General features: G+C 39.6%; 1 pseudogene; it reads left to right on the top strand.

Moving 5' to 3' along the window:
• The first annotated feature begins 9,762 nt into the window (after positions 1–9,762).
• On the top strand, positions 9,763–10,549 carry LOC101336989 (small ribosomal subunit protein eS4-like; annotated as a pseudogene).
• The last annotated feature ends 4,399 nt before the right edge of the window (positions 10,550–14,948 follow it).

Here is a 14,948-nt window from a genome sequence, read left to right as displayed (position 1 = left end):
AACAGAGTATTTTGCTGCCTACTGGCTTATATCACAGTCTTAATAGTTTGGGGGGGGGGGTTGTTTTTGCAGAGTTGGGCATTTAAAATGTGTTCTGTGTTTTGATAAGTACTTTTGAGAGTTTATGAAGCATTAGTCTCTTTAGGTATGTGATTCTGGTTAAGAAAACAAAAATCCACTTCTGTTTTCTTTACAGTTCTCTCCTCCACTCCGTGCCTCTCTCTCCTACTTGTACATTGGGGTAGTCTCTCTGTTCTCTTCCTCTCAGCCAAACTGCATTTTTTAAAAGAAATTTAAAAAATAGATTAGGAAAGATACAGATTTGCTTGGTTGTGCTACCTGTTTCTCATGCCTGACCTAATAGGTTGTGAGTTCCCCTTGACCTTTCACACGTGCAGTAGCATCTCCAATTTTGTTCAAGACATACAGGGTTAGCTCTGCCTCAGCACACCCTTGACACCCATGACTGGAGTCACTCTTACTTAACTTCAGCTTGGTAAAATACTCAGTTTATGCCCCAGAATGTGTTCACTATATAAATCAGATTTCAATAGGATTCCAAAACAAAAATGTATTTCTAAGCCATAAGGAAAAATGTAGAATCTCATCTCAAACTACACATAGTCAGGTCGCTCTGTGGCACTGACTGTTTTCAAAATGAAATGAAGGTTTTCAGAGTCATATAAACTCAACCTCCATGTCCAAGTATACACTTTCTAAATATTAATTAGGATACTCTGTGTCTTCGATAAACTGTAGTGGGGTCTCCTTCTCCAAATTTCCAACCACCACCATCTGGATCTGAAGCATCCATTGGCCATTTGTTCTGCCAGGTGTCGAATTTCTTTTTGAGAGTGTTATATTGAGATTACTGAAAGAGACGGCAGTATTACTTAGCTCTCTGTTCCTCACTTACCCCCAGAGGGATCAAAGGGCAGTACATATTTTGAGGTCAATTACTCTGTCTCTTTGGTTTAGAAGGATCTTAGTTATGCAATCTTCAAGACACAAAAGGTAAAGGAGTTTCTCTGCACCCAAAATTACTGACACCACATGGTGAGAGATTCCAGCCCTGCCAAATTCTTCTTCTGTGGTGTAACACAACACAGCACAGACATGGGTTCACAAGGCAGAGGATAGCTGGGGTGCTGTTAGTTGCCTTTAGCTGATGTTCTGCTCCTGGAACCTGGGGAAGACTCAGATGTAGCATGTTTAAAACACAGGCACTGGGTTTAGATGGCCTGGATTCAAATTTCACACATTGCTAGCTGTGTGACTTTGGACCAGTTAATTAAGCTCCTTTCTCCTCTGTAAAACAGAGTTAATAACAGCATCTACTTCATAGGGCTTCGGTGTGATAATGTGTGTAAAGTGCCTAGCCCCTGTGGTGAGCATTCAGTAAGTGTTGGTTATTATTATTTCATTCGTTCATTCAACAAACACTGAGCACCTCTACAAAGCATTTTACAGATGAAGAAACGGAGACACGGAAATCTTGGGCAGTCATCCCAAGCTCCTGTTGAAATAGGACTGGGACACAGCTGGCCTACTGTCTATTTTCATCTCACCAGGGCGAGCTGGTTTTCTTAGTGGGATATTAAAAACCCAACTTAGATTTGGGAAACAGCCAGGAGCTTCTCAAAAAATGAAATATTTCATAGAAAAGTCTATTTCCTGTTTCAGTTTTGTGAAGGGTGTAATGATTTCAAACATGTCTAAAATGTTTTCAAGAGCAGAACAAAATAAGACTGTGATGTAAATGTGACCCACAAAAGAAAATGCCAATAGACCCTGAAGCCACATAAAAATCCATCTTACCTGTGTCTTGCATGATCTAACAAATATGCCTTGTTGTCATGTGAGGGCCTTTTAGTTCTTTAATTGTACGTATTTTCTTTATTTCTTCATATAATGAGATTCTTATAAATTTTAATCAGTATCATATATAAGAAATAATCAATAGTCAATAAGGGCAAATAATGGGTGAAGGGGAGGAGGAGATGATTTGAATTGACAATTTATTTTCTCGAATGAGTGCTACTCCCAGAGATTGCCTAACAAAGTAAAGTTTTTATACTAAATAGATTAGCCCACATCCACCCTACCAAATGCTGATTTTAGATTTCCTATGGAACAAATACTACTTAAATCTTTAATTTCCATATTACTACTACTGAGTTGAAAATTTCAGGCCCTATAAACCCAGAATAAGTTAAGAATGGATAAAAGACTATGATGAAATCAAATTAAATATAAATTTCTTCACATATTCTAATAGGAGTCTAAACATACGATACTTTGGTTGTTTCTGCATAACAATGCAAAAATATGTTTATGTTAAAAAGTGATAAAATCAATAACTAGTTAGTGTGGTCATGAAAACACTTCAGTGTTTATTCAGGACCAAAACAACTATGAGAATTCCCACCGAAAGCAGAGAAAATAGTAATGTTAAGGCTGTCCAATTAATTTGACCAAATTTTATAAATGCTCTATAGGTGGATTTTCCAAACATCTTTAACCAGATGCTGAGGTTTGATAGATAGAGTAGACCTACACTTCATGAAATGAATATTTCAAACTGTTGAAACTTGATTTTTCCTAAATCCCTCTAATTGAAAACTGTACCAAAATTAATATGAAAATAAATTTTGAAACAGTCAGGAGTCAAAATGTATATTTTGAATGACAGCAGTTCTACTGGCTTATAATCATTTCTTTAGCACATATAAAAGCCTCTTTATAGCCCCGGTTCCACGACTGTGCATTTCTTTTTTTTTTTTTTTTAATTTTATTTTTGGCTGCGTTGGGTCTCCATTGCCACGTGCAGCCTTTCTCTAGCTGCGGAAAGTGGGGGTTACTCTTCGTTGCAGTGTGTGGGCTTCTCATTGTGGTGGCTTCTCTTGTTGTGGAGCACAGGCTATAGGTGCATGGGCTTCAGTAGTTGTGGCACGCGGGCTCAGTAGTTGTGGCTCGCGGGCTCTAGAACACAGGCTCAGTAGTTGTGGCACACGGGCTTAGTTGCTCTGCAGCATGTGGGATCTTCCTGGACCAGGGCTCGAACCCATGTCCCCTGCATTGGCAGGCGGATTCTTAACCACTGCGCCACCAGGGAAGCCCTGATTGTGCATTTCTGATGCAGATAATTTATTATAAGAAAAGCAAGATAGTTCTGGTCTGTGTAAGTGTATTTAAAATTTGCTCTGCTGTGAGATATAACCTTGATTATAAAAGAAAGTAGGAACGAATATTATTACAAATGACAAGACTTTTTATGCAAAACTGGCATTTGACAGTGTCATTTACAATAACAGTGAGTCTTTTAAACCATGTAATTCTTGGAATACCTTATCTGTTGCAGGTGATACTTATCAGTTTTCGATCACATTGTAACAAAGCTCTAAGCTTAATTTCACTTTTATGTTTCCCCTGCCTGTACAATAGCAATTTTGAAGCTGATCAAAGTAAGATTTCTCCTTATTGAATAGGAGTTGAGATGAATCCATTCATTCACTTCACACTTTTTCATAGAGTGCCTATTATGTGCCAGCTAGGGACCTATGCTAAGAAAAATTCAAGGTCCCTGCTCTCATATAGCTTAGAGTCTAGTGGAGGAACCAGACTTTTAACAAATAAATGCACAAATAGGTGTATCACTTAAAGGTGATAAGTTTTATGAAAATTAGAGGGGTCCATGCGTTAGACGAGGAAGATTCTAATTTAGTTTGAGAGATCAGGGAAAGCCTTTCTGCAAACCCGACATTTAAGGTAAGAACTAAAGAAAGAATATGAGTCAGCTAGGTAATCTAGTGGAGCAATGCAGTAGACTTCGTGAATGCTTCTCTCCATACCCCTCACCCCGCATACCCCTACACACATAGTACACTAGCCACAGGTTTGGGCTGGTATAGAGCCCTCCCCCATCTCAAGGACTGGGCCCAGATTGGTCCAGTCAAATCTTCTTGCCATAGTGATTGGTTCAGAGTTGGACTAGCTTAAGCCAAGCAGTTCATGCCAGACTTCATTCAGGTTGAAGTAATTGGTTCATCATGGGCATGTGACCCAAGTTGGATTAATCGGAATGAAAGTCAGGACTTCTGTTTGAAGGTGAAAGGGAAAGAGCTGTTTTCTCTTCCTGGATGTAAACAAGAACATGTAGCCTGGGAGCTAGTGGCAGCCGTCTCTCTACCATGAGAAAAGCCAGCTTGAAAATAAAGCCAACACACAGGATAGGGAAGAACCAGAATTATCACAGTGAAACAGAGCCCTGATAGTATTATGAACTGAAGACCAAACCAGCTTCTGGTCCATTCGTCTTGGGTTTTTTATTAATGGTGACCAAAAGCACTCTGTTATAGGTAAAGAGGATTCCTGACAGAGAAAATAGCCCATGTGAAAACCCTGAAGCAGGAAAGAAGGTGATACAATGTTAGACACTTCCGGTTTCCAACATATATCCATTCATTTTCCCCCTAAGAACACTAGGCTCCTGGTCAACTCAAAGCTACACTCATATTGTTTTCTCTCGTGTTTTTTCCCACTACAGTCTGCCTAGGAAGTACTTCCTCCTTCTCCACAAATTCTTCCTAACCATTGTCACCCACAATGATGCTATTTATCCTAACTGATCCTAGCCAACTTCTTTCAAATTTCAATTTCAGCATCTGCTGTATCACTCAACCTCCCCTTCCAACCTGTTCTCCAATGCACTTCTGCACCTTCATGCCTTTGCCCAACATATATTTCCTCAACCTGGACTGATCTGTCTCTTACACTGTCTGTTGAAATCCTATATATTCTTCAAACATCTATAATTCCACCTCTCTTGGAAAGCCTTCTCTAATCCCCTAGTAAGACATGAGCATGTCTATTTCTCTCACTGATTGTCCTTCCTTAAAGACAGGGACCATCTTTTATTCAACTTTGAGTTCCCACTGCATTATTACAACAGAATAGACACTAGAGACACATGTTCATTGAATGAATAGTGGATGACTAGATGGATGGATGAATAGATGGATAGATTCCTCTAAATATACATAAGTATATGTATAAAAGTTCTTAGAAAAAGGAACCATAGCTTATGTTTACTCTTCTCAGTACATAGCAGAATACACTTGCATACTATAGGATCTAAATATAAATATTTTTGAATGAAAAAAACTTACATATGAGGTGCTAGAATTTAAAATAATCAGAAGTATAAGAATTTAAGCAAATCTGTGTTTGATGTTTTTCTCTTTTTTTAAACTGGAAGCTACAGAATGTCATTTAGCGACTTTTCCTTTAATGCCAAGAGTTACGCACATTCTTTACTTATGAGCTACATCATCAGGGCCATTACTAAAGTCACTGATATAAAAGGATAGGGAGCTAATAGAAAACAGAAGTGTTGTTCATGTGGTAAGCACTAAATTTTGGTGAATTGCATTTAAATAGCAAATAGCTTCAGCTGTAAATACTAGACTAAAAGAATAAAGACCAATATTTACTTCCTTCTTTTTCAATGACAAATAGGCTTTTATGGTGAGAATGTCTTTCAATAGATCAAACTGGAAACTTAATTGCTTTATCATTTTCTTTAGAGTAAGTAGCTTCAGATTTTTAAGTTACATAAAGATTTTTGGTGCCACTCATACAATGTTTGGTGGGAATATAATTGGTACAGATTTTTTGAACGATAATTTGACATTATCAAAATGTAAAATATGCATAACCTTTGACCCATTGAATTCACTTTTAGGAATCCATCCCAAATAATAAACTGGAACACAAAGAAACATGTACGAAAAAATGTTTGATGCAATATTATTATTAGTTAGAGATAACTAGCCATCAGTGTGGAAATGGTTATATAAACTAAAGTATTTTGATACTATACAATACTATTCTGCTACTAAAAATAATGAAGTAGATGTGTAAGTATTGATATGGAAGAATGTCAGTGATAAATTCTTGCAGAAGCTGCGTGGTGAGTACTTACTCTTCTCTCTACCTCTCTAAATGTTTGAAAATTTCCATAATACAGAGGATTTTTAAAATACCATCTAGAGTTCCACTTCTGCTTAGGATCTATAAAGCTTCAAGAGAACATCACTCTTATCCTAAGAACAAGAAAAAGCCAGATAATCTACAAAATCATAATATTTTGAATCCATTAGAGACCTGAGTACACAAGGCCACTAAATGAACTAAATTCCAAAGAGTTAAAAAGCCCTCCAAGGAAAAAAGAGAACATATAAAATTTACCTTTGGCACAGCATGGAAGGAAGGATTGGCCACCATTAAGGTAGGTAAGAAGAAAACAGCTAAACTTTTAACAAATTCTTAAAGGCCAAATATGGGCTGGTGTATCAGTTTAGAATAAACGGGAACCCCAGACTTCTTCAAGGAACATTGCACTTATTCCTAAGCTCTTATCCAGCAGGTGATCACAAGAAAGATTGGGGGAAGAGCAGGAGGAAGGAGAGAGTCCCCTTTGGGGGCTCAGGTATTGCAGGTAATGATCGTCTCCCACTGATCACAGCCCACTTCCCCACAACCTTCTCTCATATAAAGCAAAGGCTTTGAGAAGCTAAGGGGCAGAAAGAGAGTAGCAAAGCCTGCCATGCAGGGACCCAGGCAAAGATCCACTGCTTCTGGGAAAAGGCTAGAAATAAAAGCCCGTTGCCCTAGGGGAGAGCTATGAAAACCGATGGGCCTGAGATCCTGCATGATTACAAAGCAGGGGTTCTCACCGCATAGGGGAAGAACAGGAAACTCATCTGCTCAAGACTCAGTACAAATGTCCTTGAGATCCACCCATAAATTTCATACTTTTAAAAGAACTAACTTACTTAAATTACTAAAATTATCTCTTCTATTAAGGATCATTTTTCTCTACATGAAGTAATCAGATGATAGTGAAGAACTTTGCAAGTAATCAGAAATAGCTAGTGAGTGATCCTCCAAATCAAGCTTGAGAGGATATATTCTCTTCACTTTCAAAGAGGAGCTATAAAACTGATGGTGATTACATTCTAAGGTTGGGAAGACTGCGTCCACTAGTAAGAATTTTTTCCAAACAGTGTTCTCCTGTAAATATGGTGTCTTGGCTTATTGCAGGCAGCTTGATGCAGGAAAAACATGACCTTTGGTATCTCCAAGGGCTTTAGCTGTGGGACCATGCGCAGAATGCTGAGCATCAGTTTCCTCATTCGTAAAACAGGAAGTAGGGGAAAGTAATGCTTACTCATGCAGTTGCCTGTGAAAATCAAATGAGTCCAGTATACAGCCATTAAAAAGAACGAAATAATGCCATTTGCAGCAACATGCTGGATCTGTAGATTATCATACTAAGCGAAATAAGTCAGAAAGAGAAAGACAAACCATATGATATCACTTATATGTGGAATCTAAAATGTGACACAAATGAACCTATCTATAAAACAGAAACAGGCTCACAGACATAGAGAACAGACTGTGGTTGCCAAAGAGGGGGGGGATGTGGAAGGGAAGGATTGGGAGTTTGGGATTAGCAGATGTAAACTATTATATATAGGATGGATAAACAACAAGATCCTACTGTATAGTATAAAGAACTATATTCACTATACTGTGATAAACCGTAATGGAAAAGAATACGAAAATATATATATATATGTATGTGTGTGTGTGTATATATATATATATATATATATATATATATATATATATATATATAAAAAACTGAGTCACTTTGCTGTACAGTAGAAACTAAACACCACACTGTAAATCAACTATACTTCAATAAAAAAATTTTTTAAATGAGTTCAATATAAAACAACCAGCCCTGCACTTGGCATATAAAAGACACACACTACAAATGCTCGGTGCCTTTTCTTCTCATCCCAACACTACCCTATTGCTGCATATTTTGTCTTATGGACTTAGCCATTGTTCGCAGATCTTCTTGCTATATACCACTCTTAGACAAAGACTTTGATCTAGAAAGCCATATTCCTTGTGCCTTTGCACCTGGCTGATCTGTGAACTGCTCTATGTCTTATCTTCTTGCCCTTCTGCCTCAAGGCTCCAAGACATTTCTTCAGCCCCCCTTCAGCTCCTATCATAACTGTGTATGTACGTTTGCTGATATTATTTTTAAATCTTATTATAATAATTGTCATTAAGCTGAAGTTACTTCTCTGTCATAGTGAATAAATGACACATGGGAATATTTCTAGGCAACAAACTGCCCTGTACTTAGACATTTTCTACATCCTAATTCTTGATCAATTCACCTTCCTTCTTAAAAACAATACTGTATCCAAGCTAGAAAAGAAGTTAGAGGACATCTAGCTCATCCCCCAAGAGAGGCCAGTTAGCCAGTTAATGACAGGGCCAAAATTGAAACCCAAGTCTCCTGCCTCATCCCATCATTATAAAAGCAAATCAGCTAAGTGATTTTAAAAATCAAGTAACTGTGCTCTATATCATAATTAAAGATCTCTAAAATGTGTAAAAATCCCATGGTGAAGGTTTTTATGGGTGAAAGCACTTCAAGACCTCAGAAGAAAATAAGCCATATTAACCCAAAGTTGTAGCAGCATTCATTATTATTGTTATTGTTATTCAAACAATTGAATTGTTTTAGTTAATTTTAATACTCTGCTCTGTTGGATTAAAGATGGCCACACATTTTTTGCTAGCCCTCCCCTGGAATCTGGGCTGACTTCGATGGCCTGTGTGACCTATAAAATACAGCAGAAGTGAGGTCCTAGGACTTCTAAAGCTAAGTCATAGGAAGTCTTGCAGCTTCCACCTGGGTCTCTTAGAATCCTCTTTCTGAACACCATGATCTGGCATGTAAGAAGTCCAAATATACAACTTAAAAACAAAATAACTCAATTTAAAAGTGGGCAAAAGACTTGAATAAACATTTCTCCAAAGAAGATATACAAATGGCCAATAAGCATATCAAAAAATGTTCAACATCATTAGTCATTAGGAAAATGTATATCAAAACCACAATGGGGCTTCCCTGGTGGCGCAGTGGTTGAGAGTCGGCCTGCCGATGCAGGGGACGTGGGTTCATACCCTTGTCTGGGAGGATCCCACATGCCGCAGAGCGGCTGGGCCCGTGAGCCATGGCCGCTGAGCCTGCGCGTCTGGAGCCTGTGCTCCGCAACGGGAGAGGCCACAAGAGTGAGAGGCCCGCGAACCCAAAAAAAAACAAATAGAATAGGGAAAGGCAGAGGAATAACAAGGAGGAGGGGAGGAGGCTGTCCTAGCCCTAATGCCTTGAGACCCTAACAGGAGAGGCCACATGTAGGTGCTCTGGTTGACAGACCTGGCTGATCCTGACGGTCCAAGAATCCCTGCAGGAGCCAGACATGTGAGTGAGTCTGTCTTTGATCCTCCAGAGCGGCCTAACCTCCAGCTGATTACCTCTGAGTGACCTCAAGCAATGTCGCTTGGAACGGAGGAATTCCCCAGCTGAGCCCTGCCCTGCTCCTCAGAATCACAGACATGATAAATCAGTTGCCGTTTTAAGCTGCCAGGTTTCTGGGTAATTACACACATGTAATTCTTTAATTACATGAGAATCTTTGTGGGTAGGACTCAGTCCTCAGGAGTTTTTAAAACTCCCCAGTACTTTCCAATATGAAGTCAAGGTTGAGAACCACTGAAATGGAGGAATGAGGCATGGAGAAATCTTTAAAATTTCCATCCAACTCTAAAAATTTTTTACCTTAGCTACTTTATCAATGCACTGGAAGAAGGTGGTCCTCTTTTCATGCCATGGACCTTGGTCCCAAGAAGCATCTGAAGAGTGTAGCAGCTCCAAAGCATTGGATGGTGGATAAACTGGTCAGTGTGTTTGCTCCTTGTTCATCTACAAGTCTCCACAAGCTGAGAAAATGTCTCCTTCTCATCATTTTCCTAAGGAACAGGTTTAAGTATGCCCTAACAGGAGATGAAGTAAAGATCTGCATGCAGCAGTTCATTAAGATTGATGGCAAGGTCCAAAATGATATAACCTACTCTGCTGAATTTATGAACGTCATCAGCGTTGACTAGACTGAGAGAATTTCCATCTGATCTATGACACCAAGGGTGGCTTAGCTGTTCATCGTATTACACTTAAGAAGGCCAAGTACAAGTTGTGCAAAGTGAGAAAGATCTCTGTGTGCACAAAAGGAATCCCTCATCTGGTTACCCATAATGCTTCCACAATCTGCTACCCTGATTCCCTCATCAAAGTGAACAACACCATTCAGATTGGTTTGGAAAGTGGCAAACCACCAACTTCTTCAAGTTTGACACTGGTACCCTGTGTCTGGTGACCAGAGGTGCTAACCTGGGAAGAACTGGTATGATCACCAACAGAGAGAGACACACTGGTTCTTTTGATGTGGTTCCTGTGAAAGATGCCAATGGCAACAACTTTGCCACCTGGCTCTCCAACATTTTTGTTATTGGCAAAGGCAACAAAATACGGATTTCTCTTCCCCAAAGAAAAGATATCCACCTCATCATTGCTGAAGAGAGAGGCAAGAGACTGGTGGCCCAGTGGGTGGGTGGGTGAAGAGTGGGTGAAATGATCTCTAAGTGACATGATTGGAAAAGTATTTTTACTTAAGTAAAGATAATATGGCATGAATATTGAGTGAATAAATATTGTATAACCTGATACCTCCAAATGTTATCATTCCTTTAATAAATATTTACCACATGCTGTGTTCCAGGCATTCTGCTTGACACCACAGATTCCAAGAGTAGTTCAGTATTCTAGATAGTGGGGGGCAATGAGGGGAATCAAAAAGAAATACAGACAGTATTCAGTCTCAAATCAAGGGAAGAAATGGAGTGGTCAGTTCTCCTTGGATGGGGGGAAAGAGATTCAAAGAGGAAATAACTTGAGCCAAGTCTTCAAGGATGATTTGCTGCTTAATGAAGGTAAGGTGCAGGTAGTGGAGGGTAGAGGAAGGACATCTCCAGTTGCCCAGCACCCTGGTGCCTGACATTTACAGTAAAATTATTGATGTAATTAAGTGGGGACCTCTGCTTTGGTTAATTCTATGACATCAGTGAATAACTTTCCTAAAAGGGCTTGGCTTATGAAGGAAGAAATGGTTCACAGGCAGTGTGATAGTACAACAAATAATAACAACTACTAGTTATGAGGCACTATCATGAGCCAGCACTGTGCTAAGCACACAATGTTCATGAGTTCAGTGACTTCTGATCTCACAAGCAAACTGCCTCAGGGTATTCAGGGACCATAATGTGACAGATCATTTGGATTTGTTCCATGTGGTCCTGGGTTAGAACTAGGATCAATGAGTGGAAGCCATAGAAAGACAGACTTCAACTCAACCAAGGGAATAGCCACCAAAGAGGCTATACCAGGATGGACTGAATGACTTCTGGACAAAGTAAGTTTTCCACTTTTAAACATTTTAATACCTTTCTTTGTAATAGCTTTTACTCCCAAACTACTTAGAATTAAGAACAAGTGGCAAAGACAGAATTTAAAGAATTATTTGAGTTTGTTATTCTGCCCACCGACAGATAAATCTCTATTTCCTATAAGACGAGCAAGCAAAAAAAAAAAAAAAAGATAAGGAGAGAGAACCTCTTCACTCATGTAAAATTGTAAAATGCAAGCTTAAGCAGCTCGAGCACATTGAGTTCAACTCGGATATGCATAAGTTAGTAAGGTGTACCTCACAAAACTCTGAGACAAAGTGGTACCTGAAGCTTCTGCTTCAAGCTCAGTCCCCTCTTCTTCTTGTAGAGCTAGACTGGTGTCCAGAGTGCCGGTTCCAGCTGGCAGTCCCTTGCCCAGGTGGGTTCTTGTCCCCTGCCGTCCATCTATGGAGTCTACCTACCTACCCATATGCTTTTGACTCTGAACCTCTTGATTTGACAGATGGTTTTAACTTCAAATTACAAATAATCTTCTCTCTGAGTACTATCTCAGTCCCTAACTTATGTTTAACATTTTAGGTAATAGCTTTCTGTTCATCATCTTAGGCAATTTACAGATTTAAACGTATCCTGTGTATGTGTGTGTACATGTACGTAGAGACGTGTGTTCTAATACAAATAACTTCTTACTTCATTATTTTCTCACAGAACATCCTGAAAGAGGAGGGTAGAAAGAGGAAGCCTCCAGTGAACTGAGGTTTCCTCACACTCCTAGCACCATTACACCACACTTGAAGGACTCCATAACCCGACAACTTGTAGAAATGTTGAAGAAGGGCCTCCAAGTGCCAGGTGGGTAGCGGAACTAGATTACCTGGAATTGCTCTCCTAAGTCTGAGAATCTGTAACTCTCTGGTAATTAACTTGAGTTGAAATCAGCCTTGAAATGGGACTATTTCCCATCTCTGTCTTTCAGTCACAAGTCATAAATCATCATGGCTGGCTTACTGCGATCAGTGAAGGGGAGGGATTGGGAGAATCAGAACCCAAATGAAGTCATTGATTTATGTTTGGTTGCAGCCAAGATTACAGAAATGAATAAGACATGGTCCTATGCTCAGGAAGTTCATAATCTAGTAGGGGAAACAGAGCCATTCCAGATCATTTTAGAACAATGTGGCAAGTAAAGTGATTTAAAAAAAGATGTATACAAAGTGTCATGGGACCACAGAGGAGGGGCACGCAGTCAACGTGAGCTAAGATGCAGCATTTGGAAATCATCTGGAGGAAGTGATTACTAAAATGGATCTTAAGGGAATTTCCTGGCAGTCCAGTGGTTAGAGCTCAGCGCTTTCATAGCCGTGGTCCCGGGTTCGATCCCTGGTCGAGGAACTAAGATCCTGCAAGCTGTGAGGCACAGCCAAAATATAAAATAAAATAAATAAAATGGATCTTAAAATAAAAATAGGACTTACACTGGCATGTAAAGAGAGACATCAGCACTCTGGTCTTGTGTTGTGTTGTGTTGTGTTGTGTGTGGAGGGGGAAATTCTACTTTGGGACAGAGCTGTCAAGGCTAGCATGGGTGAGAGATGGGGCTGGAGAGGACACTAGGAGCCAGACCACAAAAGGCTTAAATGCCTCATAAGGGCATCTGGGCTTTACCTGGCTGGCAGGAGGGAGCCATTGTTGAGTCTTAAGCAGGAGAATGACCTGGTCAGATACGTCTTTCAGATAACTCTGGCATGGCTTTGTAGAAAATTTATTTCAGGAGACAAGACAGGAGGCAGGGAGTAGTTAGGAGACTACAGTAGTAAGCCAGAGAGGAGATGATAAGGGCTTGAACCTGAGTGTTAGTAGTTAGGGGAAGAAATTAAGTTGAGAAATATTATTACATGGTGAAATTGGAAGGCTCAAAAGATGGTTGGGCATGGTGCGGGGTGTGTCCAAAAGGGGTGGATTAGGGACAGTTTCCAGGTATCTACCTAGTGTCACTTCCCAAGTGAGGTATATCTTGGCCACCCTATTAAAACTACATCATCCTTACCAACATTCCCTAACCTCCTTCCCGGCTACGTCTTTCTCTATAGCTCTTATAACACATTATACAATTCTATTACCATCTATTTCCCCCCACTAGACTATATGAGGTTCTTCAGGGCAGAGATTTGGCCTCTTTGTTCACTGAGCAGTCACTGGAACCCACCATGGGCTCAATAAACGTCTGCAGACGGAATGAATGTACAATAGTGGTACTGAGAAGCTGAGAAAAAGAATGCAGGAAGAGGAACAGATTTAGAGAAAAAGTTGAGTTCAGTCTGGGAATTTCTAGACTACTCCAGGCAAGGCTCTGTAGGAAAGATAAAGTTCTACAGAGTCTCAGAATGTTAGATCTGACAGGTGCCCCAAGGACAGTTCTACACAGTTCCTTCATTTGGGGAAGAAAGAAACTGAGATCCAGAAAAGTGATGTGCCTTGTCCATGGCAAGACAAACACTAGCCAGATACTAACACAGCTGAACTGAATGCCCAGCCTCCAGCTCCCAACTCCAGACCTCTAAGGTTTGTGCCTCACATTGTCTGGTTTCTGCTGATCAGAGAGATACCCAAAAATCGCTTGCCTTTGACCTTCAGCGAGAACTGAACCAAACTGTTAAATGACTGTTTCTTTGGGGCCAACTTGACCAATTACTCCGAGAAAGAAAACTTCGAGCCTGAACCAAAACTTTGAGCCTGAACCAGGCTGAAGATGTAGCAGCTGTGCTAGAACAACAGACAGCTTTGCCTCTATGCCTCATACCAGACAAGGGGCTGCTTGAACCACTTAGTGATCTCATTTTTATTTAATATTTTTAAATGGAAGTATAATTTACACACAGTGAAATGTACAGATAAGAAGTACACAGGTCAATGAATTTTGACAAACATATACACCCCTGTAACCACCACACCAGTAAAGATCTCTCCTGCCTTTCTCGGTCAAAGCCCCTTCCCAGAGGCAACCACTTTTCTGATTTCTATCACTACTTCATATAAAAGAAAAAATGCACTATAGATTCTTCTGTGTCTGGCTCCTTTTACTCATGTCTTTTAGCATCATGTTTGTGTGATTCAGCCATATTACTGCTTCTATCAGTAGTCTTTTCCTACATATTGCTGAATAGTATTCCATTATATAAATATACCACACATTGTTTACCCATTCTCCTATTAATAGATATTTGGGTTATTTCTAATTTCTGGCTATTGTGAATAAAGCTGCTACAAACATTCTTGTTTAAATCTGTTTATGGACATATGTTTTCATTTCTTTTAGGTAAATATCTAGAAATGAGATAGCTGGTTCATAGGGTAGGTACATGTTTAACTTTATACAGAACTGCCAAACTGTTTTCCAAAGTGGTTATATGATTTTACATTCCCACCAGCAATGCATAAGATTTCATTTCCAATTGCTTCATATCTTCACCAATCTGGGTATTGTCAAGCCTTTTCATTTTAGCCACAAGAAGAGTCAAATAAACACAATATATTTTTCAGTTTCTGCCAGCACT

Source organism: Tursiops truncatus, chromosome 7 (genome assembly GCF_011762595.2).
Source record: "Tursiops truncatus isolate mTurTru1 chromosome 7, mTurTru1.mat.Y, whole genome shotgun sequence".
In the NCBI taxonomy this organism is placed as follows: Eukaryota; Metazoa; Chordata; class Mammalia; order Artiodactyla; family Delphinidae; genus Tursiops; species Tursiops truncatus.
Note: the sequence above shows the minus strand (reverse complement) of the source record. Positions and strands in the feature narration are given on the sequence as shown.